Genomic DNA, 14904 nt, shown 5'->3' on the forward strand with positions numbered 1-14904 from the left:
ACCTCCTTCTATAACAAACGATTCTTCTGAGGAAATCAGGTCCTTCGAAACTCTGAACTTTAGATCCGATATGGAGAAACAAAGATGGCAGACGAGTTTTAAAGTAAGGAAGATTCGTCCCAAACGTGTCATTGACCTGGGTTTCTTGTTTGATGATAAATATGCATTTAGTTTTAAATCTACATTTACATCTTGGGGTTGGCTTGAATTCCTTGGTGTAGAACCAAGATATTATCCCAACCTAGTTAGAGTCTTCTACAACAATGCTTCCTTACAGCACGATCCTAATAAGACTAATATAATAGGAATTAATACACATGTCATGGGGAAGGATATATATATATCTCTGGAAACTATTGCGGAGGGTTTAGGTGTAGCGAATAAAGGGGATTCAGATGAAAATGGTGTAGATTGGTCTACAATTAAACGGGTTGCTAGAAATAGCCCAATTCACCTCGATGTAGAGTCGAGAGTGTTTCACAAAAATACTCACATGGTATATCCGGCTTAGTGGGGGAAAACATTCAACGCTTCGAGACAACCATTATTGGTGGATAGCAAAGTATAAATCCAAATCCAAAACGGCTCCAAACATTGCAAAACTCATATTTAATACAATTGTATATATGGTCACAAAGGGAGCAACAATTTCAACTACACTACCATATGGATGTGTCATCACCCATATGTTGAAGAAGAAGGAAGTTGATTTTTCGCATGACGCCCCTGTTCTATTAACCCGCAAGATTGACATGGTATTTATTAAAAAAGCGGGATATGATTTTGTTGAAAAACTCGGTTGGAAGCGTGTCAAGGAGGTCGGATTAGATCAAGAGAGGGAGGAAATAGACCCCGTTGGCCATGAAGAAGAGCAACCAAGTGGAGACGCAATGATGGAAGAAGCTCCAGTTGCAGAGGATGTCACAATTAAGACCGTGATGGAATACATGGTCAATTTTCGGGAGCATATTGATTCCCTTGTGAGTGGAATGCGATCCGATATTTCATCATTGCTACATGAAGTCTCCATGTTGCGTGACGAATTACGTCAACGACATCAAACGAGTTAGGTAATTCATTATTTATGTTTCTAAACATTTACACGTTCTGAACTGTATTTTATTTTCTTTTAACAGATGTGGACAACCAAGCGGTCAATGAAGATGAAGCTGACGATGAAGCTGACGATGAAGATGACGATGACGATGACGATGATGATGACGATGAAGCTGACGATGAAGATGACGATGAAGATGATGACGATGATGATGATGATGATGATCCAAACAAGTATATCGTGTCTGCAACGCCGCCTTCAAGAAAAATTTTAATTTTTGATCTCAATGGTGTCCTTGCCTACATCCCAAGACTGCCTGCAGGTTTTAATTCTATTATTTTGTATCCATTATTTTAACATATAAGCGTAGAACTTTAATCTCATTTTCTTCATGTTGTAGATGTTGTCCTGAGAAGAGGATTATTTGAATTTATGCAATTTTGTGTCGACAATTTTGTTGTTGCCCTTTGGTCTTCAAAGATGAGGTTAGAACATGTTTGGAGCAATTGAATTACTGTAGTCAAAATCGTTAATATACATTTGAATGTTAACATTCAAACTTGATTACAATCTCAGGCATAACGTCGACCGTGTACCTGAGAAACTACATTTATTTTCTGAGCATTTTCTATTCGTATGGGTAAGATGAATGTCATTATAGTTTGCTGACTTTTCGTTGTCTATGATTCCTACATATTTATTTTCGACTGTTTGTGAACATGATCAAGAAAAATGCAAAACATACGATTCTGTTACCTACTGTAAAGATCTCAATGATGTTTGAAACGCGTGTCCAGATTTTAACGAGCTAAATACACTTTTGGTCGATGATTCAGCGGAAAAAATGATTTATAATCTGGTAAGTTGCATTTATGCAATATGTTTTTCCAGTTGAACAGGTGTTCAGACATTTATTATTTTAACAACTTATGTGTTTATATAGAAATACAATTACATATGTCCACATACCTTTGACGCTGCTTCCCATTCGAACGACAATGCTCTAGGTATGACACAAATTTATTCATGCTTATGCGAATTTAGTTTATTGTTAGTAAAATTGCACCTCATTAGTTTGATAATTGAAATTATTTATGTATGTCATCAGAAAAAGACGGAAACATACGATAGTATTTGGAAAATTTGTTGAAGGCCTCTAATGTTCCGGACTTCGTTAGAAATAACCCTTTTTCATCAGATTAATTTCGTTTGTCGGTACATTATTTGAACATTCTTGTGTATTTATATTTTGGTGTGATTATATTGTGTGTATATTTTCATTAATTATTCCATATTTGCTTCTTTGTATACATATACATTTGAGGATTGTTGAAATATCAATACTAGTTATTAATGTATTTTACATCTGCTTGCAAATGTATCGAAACACATTACTATATCATTGTTTTCCATGATATCCACAACAAAGTTTTGACACTTTTTAATATTGTGTCTGTACTTTATGTCCAGAATGGAAGAAAAATGTGTCGATACCTTGTCAAAAAGTGTCGACATTTACACATCGGAACCCAGAATTATAATGTAATAGATAATTTTGTAATATATACGGTATAAATATACCGGTTTTATGAGCGAATAGGTCTACAACCTATATCGACACTTTTTAATATTGTGTCTATACTTTATGTCCAGAATGGAAGAAAAATGTATCGATACCTTGTCAAAAAGTGTCGACATTTACACATCGGAACCCAGAATTATAATGTAATAGATAATTTTATAATATAACCGGTATAAATATACCGGTTTTATGAGCGAATAAGTCTACAACCTATATCGACACTTTTTAATATTGTGTCTGTACTTTATGTCCAGAATGGAAGAAAAATGTGTCGATACATTGTCAAAAAGTGTCGACATTTACACATCGAAACCCAAAATTGTAATGTAATAGATAATTTTGTAATATAACCGGTATAAATATACCGGTTTTATGAGCGAATAGGTCTACAACCTATATCGACACTTTTTAATATTGTGTCGGTACTTTATGTCCAGATTGGAAGAAAAATGTGTCGATACCTTGTCAAAAAGTGTCGACATTTACACATCGGAACCCAGAATTATAATGTAATAGATAATTTTGTAATATAACCGGTATAAATATACCGGTTTTATGAGCGAATAGGTCTACAACCTATATCGACACTTTTTAATATTGTGTCGGTACTTTATGTCCAGATTGGAAGAAAAATGTGTCGATACCTTGTCAAAAAGTGTCGACATTTACACATCGGAACCCAGAATTATAATGTAATAGATAATTTTGTAATATAACCGGTATAAATATACCGGTTTTATGAGCGAATAGGTATACAACCTATATCGACACTTTTTAATATTGTGTCGGTACTTTACAATAGGAGTCATGTTGATACTTACGATATATGGAGATCGTTGTCATTCTATTCCGTCTTCGAAAAAATCAGTTGATGTAGGCTGTGTGCTTGTACTCAAACTGAGCTTGACTTGAGGACATGTTAGTTTGTTATGTCCCTCACCGTTTATATAATGTAATAGGTAGTGCTTATATTGTAAAGTATCTATCATTTTTATAAAAGTGTCCATACTTATTTCACTGTGGAAAACATTGATTTAAGGTTATCTTTTGAGTGAGTTTTAAGATATCAATTTAGTAATTATATGTATCTAATGATTTATTTTTTATGTTACGGTATATATTATCATTAAATTAAAAATAATAAACATATATATTACATATTTATTATTATCTTTGGTTAATATTGTTAAATTTAAATTCTAAATATTATTTTATAAAATATCAAAACAATCAAATAATTTTTTGTGCAAATGAAATTATTAAATTAATATTATAGGTGGAAAACATGAAATACTATTAAAAAATTGAAACATAAATTACATAACTTTAAAAAAAATATCGATCTTTTTTATAAAAAAGTATAGACACTTTTAACATATTATAATGTAATACGTAAATTTGCAATCCTATCGGTATAAATATACCGGTTTACTTATAAAATAGGTCAATATAAGCGCTACCTATTACATTATATAAGCGCTATCTAGTATGTTATTATACTTTAAAATATTTTCGATTAAATAATATAATATAACCGGTCTAAATTTTAACCGATTACACCGTATATTAACCGTTTTTTAGACGCAGCACCGGAGAACTACCTAAAATCAACACCTTCATCTTTTGATGCTTTTTCAGATTCAAGTTTTCTTCACTTGTTGGAGACATTGGTATGCATTTCTTCTTCACTTTGCACCTTCTTATTCTTATTTTGCTTTTAATTTCCAGTTTTCATCCATATGGTAATCTTGCATTTTGCTTATTAACAGTTGCTTTAGCATTCTGGATTTGCATGGAAGAGAGAACTTAGTCCACTGATGTAAAATTTTGAATTTGGTGAGCTGGGTATTTCTTGTAGAAGGATTTTGAGCTCTGGGTTTTCCTCATTTCTGGTGAAGTTTTAGGTTTTAGAGGTTATTGGAGTATACAATCTAGTTGGTTTAGTTTTTTTTTTTTATTTGGCCGAGACTGATTTGTTGAGACATTTCTTTCGGTTTTTTTGAGGGTTTCTGTTGTCAATTCTTTGTAGTTTTCTTTGTAATTTTAGCCAAGGAGCTTTCGATACACGTTTAGAGGCTTGGATTTTGGCTTTTGGTGCTGTGGAATGATAAGAGATTTGGGTGTTTAGAATTTTCTAAAATGGATATGACAGTGTAGGGAATTTATATTAGTGTTGATCATTTATAGAAATATGAGTTCAATTTTACCTTCTGTAATTGCACCAACTTCTGGTGATATCTCACCACCACCTTCACCTCCTACCTTGTTCTCTAATTCCTCAACCACTTCACCATCCCCCACATCATCTCAGCCAAATCAAACTACTGATCCCCCACCATCCTCCTCACCACCCCCAGCAGTCCCTACAACTCCTCCTCCATCACCGCCTATTTCGCCCCCACCGGCATTGACCGCTCCTCCACCTTCGACCCCAGCTTCTCCTTCCCCTCCAGCTTCCCCACCTCCATCACTGCCCACATCTCCTCCACCTTCAGCTCCTGTTGTTCCCCCACCCTCGGATAATTCACCACCATCTCCAATTTTATCTCCCCCACCGAAATCCAATGATCCTTCCCCTCCCCAAGCTGCACCGGTACCTCCGGTTGCAACTTCACCTCCACCTCAGGTCGTTTCGCGTTCCCCGCCGCCTCCCTATAATGTTCCAACACCTCCTTCCTCAAAGTCTCCACCTTCACCATCAGCAACACCGCCAGAAAGCTCGTCCTCGAATCCTGCTCCTGCTCTTACACCTCCACCATCTAGCTCTCAGGCTGCTCCCCCTGCTGCCACAACTTCTCCCACGACACCCGCATTATCACCTCCTCCTCCAGTTCCCTCAACCTCATCACCACCTACAATTTCATCTCCGGAAACTCGAAGTAATCCATCGGTAACTGGAAGCCCTAGTTCATTGCCTGAAATTCCAACTTAAAAACCAACTGCTAAGTCAACTAATGGCACCAGTGGATCTGTAACAAGTAAAAATGGTTTAAGCAGTGGTGTTGCTGCGGGAATTGGCATTGTTGTTGGGTTTATAGTGCTCAGTCTTCTTGTGATGGCTGTGTGGTTTATAAAAAAACGAAAGAGGAAGAATGCTAGACCTAAAATCGGGTACACCATGCCTTCTCCATTTGCCTCTTCTCAGAATTCAGGTAAATAATTGAAACACTGCTTTTGTACGGGATTTTATGTGTTTGATATTTGGCTTCTTTATGCATATTATGTGTTAACTTGCTATGTTATTGACAAATGAAATATGTATTCTATGATGCTTGTTGATCGATCTATCCTAAATTGTCGGTTGCCAAAAATTTCAAGTTATCAAAGGGTAAAAGTATATTTCTGGTTAATTGTTTCAGGGGCTCTTAGGTCGCATGTAATTTGTGCAGATGATATTTCTATTCCTTTTGAATAGTACTTCAATTGCACCCTATAATGATATAGGAACTTCTATTGCTCCACAGATTCAGCGTTTCTCAGGCCCCAGTCTCCACATAAACTAGTCGGAGGTGGTCCTAGTGGTACATACTATTCATCAGACACTGGTGGTGTCAATAATTCCAGGTCATGGCTTGCATATGATGAGCTAGTCCGAGCGACCGATGGATTTTCAGAACATAATCTTTTGGGTGAAGGTGGATTTGGTTGTGTATACAAGGGTATCCTCACAGACGGTAGAGAAGTGGCTGTAAAACAGCTAAAAATTGGTGGTGGACAGGGGGAGCGTGAGTTCAGAGCGGAAGTTGATATTATTAGCCGAGTACATCATCGCCATTTGGTTTCACTGGTGGGTTACTGTATATCAGAGCATCAAAGGTTGCTTGTCTATGATTATGTCCCGAACGGTACCCTTCATTACCATCTCCATGGTAAGACAACTTCCATACATGCATTCTTTGGTTATGATGAAGTAGGTTATAATTAAGTTCAAAAATCAAAGTAGTTTTCAAATTCAGTGAGAGGATTCCCTTTCATTACCTTGTTTGGAATCTGCTTGAGCATCCGTGCTTGAATTGCGCGGCTCCATAGTCCTTACTCTCCCCCAATGAACACTTTCATGAACAAGAACATTTGTATGGATGATGATGCTTTAGTTTCATGCACTTTTATGGAATTTTGCAGGTAGAGGCAGGCCAGTTATGGATTGGGCTGTCCGAGTCAAGGTCGCTGCCGGTGCAGCTCGTGGGATAGCTTACCTCCATGAAGACTGTAATGCTTTGTTCTTCTTTTTGTCGTTTCTTTTGTACTTTGAGACCCTGACATATTCAGCAAACTACTATTAATTAAACTGAACAAGAACAGTAAAGTTTAAACACCTAAAAGATCTGTTTGCTAGGTTATAAAGTAATATATACTTGAAAACCTATAAAACTTATTTTTCCTTTGATCAGGTCATCCCCGTATCATTCACAGGGACATCAAGTCATCAAATATTCTTCTCGACAACAATTTCGAGGCTCAGGTATGCCTATTTCAGCAAATATAAATTCTTGCAAATCCCAATATTTTGATCTTGAATTGCTTTGGAGGATTTGGCTACAATTCTACTTTAGGACCTACATTGGCAATTTTTTCCCATTATTTTGATTTACCTCTTTCCAGTCTAACTTTCTGTCTTGCAATTCAGGTTTCAGATTTTGGGCTTGCAAAATTAGCTTTGGATTCAAACACCCATGTAACCACGCGGGTGATGGGAACCTTCGGGTAAGTTAACATTCGATTTTGATAATTGAAAAATTAAATACCAAATCTGTATCATGAAAATTATTTAGTATATTACTGAAAATTAAGTATTGAATATTCAGGTTTTTTCTGATAAAATGATTTGTTCTTGTACAGATATATGGCACCAGAGTATGCAACAAGTGGCAAGTTAACTGAAAAATCCGATGTTTATTCCTTTGGTGTTGTTCTCTTGGAGTTTATTACCGGGCGCAAGCCTGTCGATGGTTCTCAGGCACTAGGCGATGAGAGCCTCGTTGAATGGGTAAGGCTACACCGCTATGTTTAGGGTCGTTATAAAAAATTTATGCTTGCTTTGTCATGCATTTTTCTTTGATTCTTTGTAAGTAGTTTTAGCTTATACTGTTCTAATCTTTAAGAAATTCGATTTTTCTCGAATTAAATCCGAATTGGCGATCTAATGTCATATGACATTGATCCTTTGTTCATAACGGAACCCTTGGCAATATTCCGATTCCAAACGTTATTAATGTGATACAAACTTGTTATTCAGGCTCGACCATTGCTTGCTGAAGCAATTGAATATCAAAACTTTGATGCGTTGGTGGATCCAAGGTTGGAAAAGAACTACGTAGATTTTGAAATGTTTCGAATGATAGAGGCAGCTGCTGCTTGCGTACGACATTCAGCTGCTAAAAGGCCGAAAATGAGTCAGGTAATTAGGTTTGAGTACTAAGGAACTATGTTGCTCGGACTCGAATATGTTATTTTAAAGGTTTTTCATATATTTTGAGGATCATGTCTCGTATCCACATCCGAATGTGTAGGATCTGGATACTTAATGCAAACTGAAGAATCCAAGCAATAAAGGTAAGGAACTTATACGTTTATTATTGTTTCGACTCTACTTTCTTAGGTGGTGAGAGCTCTAGACTCGTTGGATGAGTCATCGGACCTCACAAACGGAATGAAACCTGGCCAAAGTGAGGTTTTTGGTTCGACACAACAATCGGCTCAAATTAGAATGTTTCAGAGGCTAGCATTTGGCAGTCAAGATTACAGTTCAAGTTTCTATAATCACTCTCAGAGCAGTTGGAGGAGTCGAGACAGCGGTAGTCAAGGTAGTTGGAGGAGTCGAGGTTACGGGAATCCAAGCGGCGGCTGGAGTCAAGGGCAGAGGGATCGAGACATTCCTTAATGCGACGAATGCGTCGCCGATTAAAGCAAATCTGATGGGTTTTTAATGGTTATGGAGATTGAATTGCCATTACATGACAGAGTCCAAAGGGGGATGCTTTAACTCTAAATTTTGGATCAGAATTCATTAACATCACTGAATCAGGTCACTTGATGTGTAATAGCTGATAATTATGGTCATTTTTAGCCTCTCTCACGTGATTTTTTTTTGGAACAAAAAAAACCTTGTATTTTTTCCCTGTAAGAATGCGTGTATTTTCTGCAATATATAATTTCCTTGTATTTGCAGTTGTTTATAGCTCAACATAAGTTTCCTTCACGTTTGTAAGTCTTCTTTTTCTTGTTTGACTTCTATTGCGTTATGATATTCTTGTTATAAATGATGTATTGATTAATAAATATTTTTTATATGTTAAAAGTGAATCTAAAAATAAACATCAATATATATTTGTTTTTGTATTTTGACAGTTTTTTTAACCTAAAAACCAAGTTTATTAAGATCATAATAATTTGTTTATACCGATAATATAATGGCATGCATATATTTTTAAGAAATTTTGACAAAAAATAAACGTTTTTTAAATAAAAAATAAAAACATTTTTTTATCTTTGAATTTGGAATGAATACCGCAGAGAGGAACGTTCGCGGTTACAGAAATCGAGAGTCGGATGGTTAAGCGAAAGAGATGAGAACACAAGGTATTTTTCACCTTTCAGCATCAAATAGAAGAAGGCTGAATTCGATCGCCCCATTAAAGTGAATGGTGTTGCAATTAGTGAGCCTGATCAAGCCAAACATTTTGTATTCAAATATTTCCAAAACACTAATTCAGCAATAGGGGTAGGGGATCTCAACCTGCAGTTTAATAGACTAAGTGCTGATCAATCTTTCCTCCTGGAGAAAAATTTTCGGAAGAAAGAATCTACCACGTTATAAAGGGATTAGAGGGGAACCGTGCTCCGGGACCTGATAGTTTCAACTTAATTTTTTTTAAAAAGTATTTGGCCAGAGTTAAAAGGGGATATCCTTCTTCTTCTTCTAATAATTCCAAGAAAAAAGGGAGTTGGAAGATGGGTTAAATGAATCCCAAAGAAGTCCATTCTTTCCTCTTTGGACGAATACAGATCCATAAGCCTTATAAGCGGACTGTACAAAATTTTGAGCAAGGTATTGATCAATAGAATGAGGTTGTGCTTGGACTCTCTCGTGAGTAATGAACAGTTCGCATTTATACCAGGACGTCAGATTCTATACTGTTCGTTGATAGATAATGAAGTTATCGACGCGGTAGCTAAAAGCAGCAGAAGTGGAGTAATTTTTAAGATCGACTTCAGTAAAGCATTTGATTCGGTGGATTGAAACTTTTCAATCTGACGCAAATGGATATATAATTGTATTTCTTCGGTTACTATTTCGATTCTAGTCAACGGGTCTCCTACAAATAAATTCGTTTTGTCGGGAGGGCTTAGACAAGGTGTCCGTTATCCCCATTGCTGTTTATTTTAGTTAGGGAAGCGCTGAATTTGATTATCAAAAAGGCAGTCACGACTGATCTATTTTCGGGCTGCATGGTGGGTAATATCGAAAATAACATGGATGCTACTCATTTTGATTATTTATACGTTTTAATTATAATTATTTATCAATAGAATCTCTCAAGTGATTTCAGTGCTAATACCCCAAACATCGGTCAGTAAATATAATGTAATGATTTAAAATTTAGTGGTTTAATTTGAATAAATTGAAAAGTACAATGACTGTTTTCGAAAATTATGTTTAAGACTTATCAGTAAGGATGGATGAATGGAGGGGTGTTATGATCTTTTAGAAGGAAATAAATTTAATATTAATTTCTTTTATAGATATTTATTAAGTGATAAATAGGGGAAAAAAGCTGGAACTTTGATTCTCTACTCTTCTTCTTCTTTCCCCGTAACTCCATTGCTAAGGTAAGATATGTTCAAGTTGGTTTTTCCTTTCATTTTTGGGATGATTAAAACTAAGAGATTAGTGAATTAGTAAAATGAGTTTCTAAGTGATTTGATGAAATTTAGTCCATAATTGGATTTTAAAAGCATATTTGACTTGTCAAATATGTAAGCAAGAGATTTGGAGTCTTAGAAGTGATTGAAAACATGTTTGAATATTTGATGTGACTTTTAGTTTTAAGTGTTCTTTGGAGAATTTGGATGTTATAAGGATATTTACGAATGTAAGTTAGTTGGGATAATGGATGATGAGTTTGATGGCATGGTTGGAGATAAAAAAAAGAGATTTAGGTGAAAATTGTGTAAAAATCAAAGTGAAATAAATAAAATATGGGTAAGGGTATCGGTATACAAGAACAATACCGATATTATAAGGTTAAATTGCAGGAAAGAGTATGAATACGATGAATAATATCCATGATTGAAGTAGTATCAATACTGATGTGGAGGCATCGATACCAAGAGGAAGGTATCAATACTGTAATTGAAAAATTGGATTCCAGAAAGAAAAAATGGTATCAATATTGAAGTGAGTATCGGTACCATAGAAGAGAAGTATCGATATTGTAGGAGGGGTACCGATACTTTTCAATCTGAAATTTTAAGTTGATGGTTTATTTCGTTTATGTAAATGTGAATTTGTTAATATTAATGTATACTACTGAAATTATTGTTTGAGGGTTGAAATTGAAATTAGAATGTGAAAATAAGCCATTCTGGAAAGTGGTAAAGTTTAAAGCCATTCTGGAAAGTGGTAAAGTTTAAGTACAAATGGCGAACATTTAGAAAGTTAATAGCTTAAGTGATAATTTTGAGTATTATTACTTGGTATAAATGTTAGTAAGTATACTAACATTATATTTTATATTTGTATGTGTGATTATGGATGTTGGTGTAGATCGAAATCAAATTCATGAGTCAAACAAATAAAAATGCAAGGATAAGGTTGCAGAATAGTCGGATTACTTTAAGGGTGCGTTTGGTTCACGGAATGTAAGATTACCAGGGAATATGATTACTGGTTGGCGTAGCAGGAATGTAAGATTACCGTGTTTGGTTAAAAGGAATAAAATATTATTGGAATGTATATTTCACCAAATTGTCTTTATTATATATTTGTTTTTTTAACAAGTTGGAAAATATTTATATATTTTCTTTAAAAAATTAAATTCATAAAATTTATATAAAATTTTTTACAAAATTGAATATTTCACCAAAGTTTATGACTTCTAATGCATATGTTGCATTTTCGTGTCAGTACTATGTGTGCATCCATTGTATTCATAATGAGTTTGTGAATTATCATTTCGACACTATTTGTGCATCCATAGTATTCATAATGAGTTTGTGAATTACTATTTCGGCACTATGTGTGCATCAATGGTATTCATAATGAGTTTGTGAATTACCATTTCGACACTATGTGTGCATCCATGATATTCATAATGAGTTTGTGAATTACCATTTCGACACTATGTCTACATTCATGGTATTCATAACGAGTTTGTGAATTACCATTTCGGCACTATGTGTGCATCCATGGTATTCATAATGAGTATGTGAATTTTCATTTTGTTACTTTAGTATAGTGTTGTTGTCACCACAGAATCTATGCTTTCGTTTAGCACTTAAGTGCAACTCACGTACCTTGCATTTTCATTTGACATACATTGGGAAAATAAATTGATACTTTGGAAAATTACTGATTTATGTGTATGTTAGGCATACTAAATATTGTTTCGCAGGTTATATGAAAGAAATTTGGCTTATCAAATCAGGTTTATGTATTACTATTATTTATACGATTAAATTCGTATTTTGATATTTTATGATATGATTATGTTTTGATTTACCTTTTTATATTATTATGCCTCACTAAGTGAATACTTAGCGTATAATGATTTCATGCATAGGAAATAGTGTACGAGCGGAGTAAGGAGTGCAGCTGACATCGTGAATCAAAGCTTGCCTCATCAATAACTGTATGACAATTATGTCTACTTTTGATATTACTAGCTGGCATGTAATAATTTATGATAATGCTCTGGAATGTATTTAACTTATGATGTTGTAGTATTTATTATGTTAGAACTTTAAGACTATTTTACATAATATTAGTTAATGAACGATTTTATTATTATTATATTAAATTATTTATTTATAGAAATAAAATTTTTACTGATTTTATAATACAAAAATGTTTTAAAAGTCATATGACATCTCTGACTCGTGTACTGAGATGTATACATGAAATGAGTGTAACATTTATTGGTATCAAACTATAGGTTTAGCTGATTCTCAGCCGAAATCGGGTGTATTTTACTTTAAAAAGGGTTTACATGTCACTAGGATGTTAAAGTTACTGATATGATGTCGTTAGGATATGATTGATGTCACTCCTTACTAACTTGATGTTATTATTATGTATGTCGTATAAGATGTCAGAATCTATGAATTCACGGAGAGCGTCTGAACAAGAAGTTTGAGAAGGGTCGGGCAGCAAGAGAAATGAAGTTAATAGTGAGCTTCTGATCCAATCTGAAAACGTTAGCACACCGGTACCTCAAGGTATGCCAGTGCCAGAGTATAGAGGTTTTATGCAGGCTCTTGATGCGATCTTTACTCGATTTCAACCTCCTCCGCCTCCTTTACTCCTCCAGTACCACAGATGTTAATCCCAAAAGAGCTGAAAAGTTTGAGAGCAGCATAGTTCGGGGAGAAGAGGATGAATATCCTATAAATGCTGATTTATTAAAGCTGGGTGGAGCTGTATCTTTACTTCGAGTATCAGCTCGAGTGTGGTGGATAAATATTACGATGTATGCACCACTTGAGCAAGTGACCTGACAGTTCTTTCAGGATGAATTTTCAGGATGAATTTAAGAACAAGTACATCGGTGAGTAGTTTATGCGGGCGATGCTGCTGAAGTTTGTTAATTTGAAACAAGGTGATCGAGCAATACATGGGTATGAGGCTGAGTATAACAAGTTAAACCGTTTCGCTACTGAAGTAGTTCCCAATGATAAGGCTCGACGTGATTGGTTTATCGAGGGATTAAGGCCTAAGCTGAAAGAGATGATGTTGGCTTTAAACTTTCTACCCTGCAAGAAGTCTTTTTAGTGTTTTGAACTCAACCAACATGTATAAAAATATAAAACAGATCATATTACGGCTGCCCGATGACTCAGAAGTGAGCGATGAACTATGGGACGAGGTGATAGAGTTAATGAAATTTCGGGTGGTGGACAAGGTTCCCTTAACTTGTACACTTGCAGTTAGGGCGCTTTCGCGATTTGTAAACGATTCTGAAAATACTGACATTCTTGATGTGTTTCTGGAGGTCCTTCCTTTGGAGCAGAACTCGGTCAGTCTCCTAACTTATACTTTGTTTCTTGTTTTCTGGTCTGCTGGTTTTGGCATGGATACTTTAATTTATTGGAACTTTTAATAATCAAATTAATTAATGTTCTTTTATAAGAATTCTGGAGCTTCTGTTTACAGGAGGTTCGTAAGACCATTGTGTTATCTTTGCCTCCTTCGAATACAACTTCCCAACTAATCATAGATTGTACAATGGATGTTAGTGAGCCAGTCCGCAAAGCAGCGTACTGTGTTATAGCTAACAAGTTTCCTCTTCAAAGCCTAAGGTAGGACGACCTTAATCTCGTGGTTTTGCTATATTATTTGTGTTTTTTAGTGAGTTCTTAAATCTTCTTTTTCTTAATTTGCTTGGTCCCCTAGTATCAAGCATAGGACAACAATTCTTCAGAGAGGACTTGCTGATCGTTCTTTGGCTGTTTCAAAGGAGTGTTTAAAGTTAATGATAGATCAGTGGCTTGCAAAGTGCAGCAATGGAGATCCTGTCAAACTTCTCAAATATCTCGATGTTGAAACCTATGAATCAGTAGGGGAGTCTATTATGGAGTCTCTTCTGAAAGCTGGTTTAGTGAAACCGCAAAATCTGGAAAGTATCCAGCAGTACATATTAAGAGCATCAACAAATGAAATAAAAGAAGGTTTGTGGAGATTTTAGATATTTTTTGCCAAATGAATAAATATTATCACCTTTATTTTCATTTCCGGTCCTGCCATTTTGGTAACAAACTATAATGGTGACTTTGTAAACATCAGTATAGTGATGGTGTAACACGTCTGTTTATACAGAAATATTCGCATGCCAATTATCTTGATTATTTCCTGATATTATTCTAGGATATTCAGTGGATCATTCTGTTAGGATCAAGCTAATGGAACCTGAGGTCTCTCTGTATTGGAGGATGGTATGCAAACATTTACAGATGGAAGCACAAGCAAGCTTTTAATTCATTTGTTTTTCTGCTTATTTATTATTCCCAGTGTTGTGGAACATATATTTAAGCAAGTGATTTATTTATT

The 14904-nt window shown here is 35.1% G+C and overlaps 2 pseudogenes; both read left to right on the forward strand.

Annotated features, from left to right (window-relative positions):
- The first annotated feature begins 4404 nt into the window (after positions 1-4404).
- LOC120197123 lies at positions 4405-8535 on the forward strand (annotated as a pseudogene).
- Positions 8536-13648: 5113 nt separating this feature from the next.
- Positions 13649-14904, forward strand: part of LOC120197106 — a 33626-nt pseudogene continuing 32370 nt past the window's right edge.

The sequence above is a fragment of the Hibiscus syriacus genome, unplaced genomic scaffold (assembly GCF_006381635.1).
Source record: "Hibiscus syriacus cultivar Baekdansim isolate YM2019G1 unplaced genomic scaffold, ASM638163v2 tig00117046_pilon, whole genome shotgun sequence".
In the NCBI taxonomy this organism is placed as follows: Eukaryota; Viridiplantae; Streptophyta; class Magnoliopsida; order Malvales; family Malvaceae; genus Hibiscus; species Hibiscus syriacus.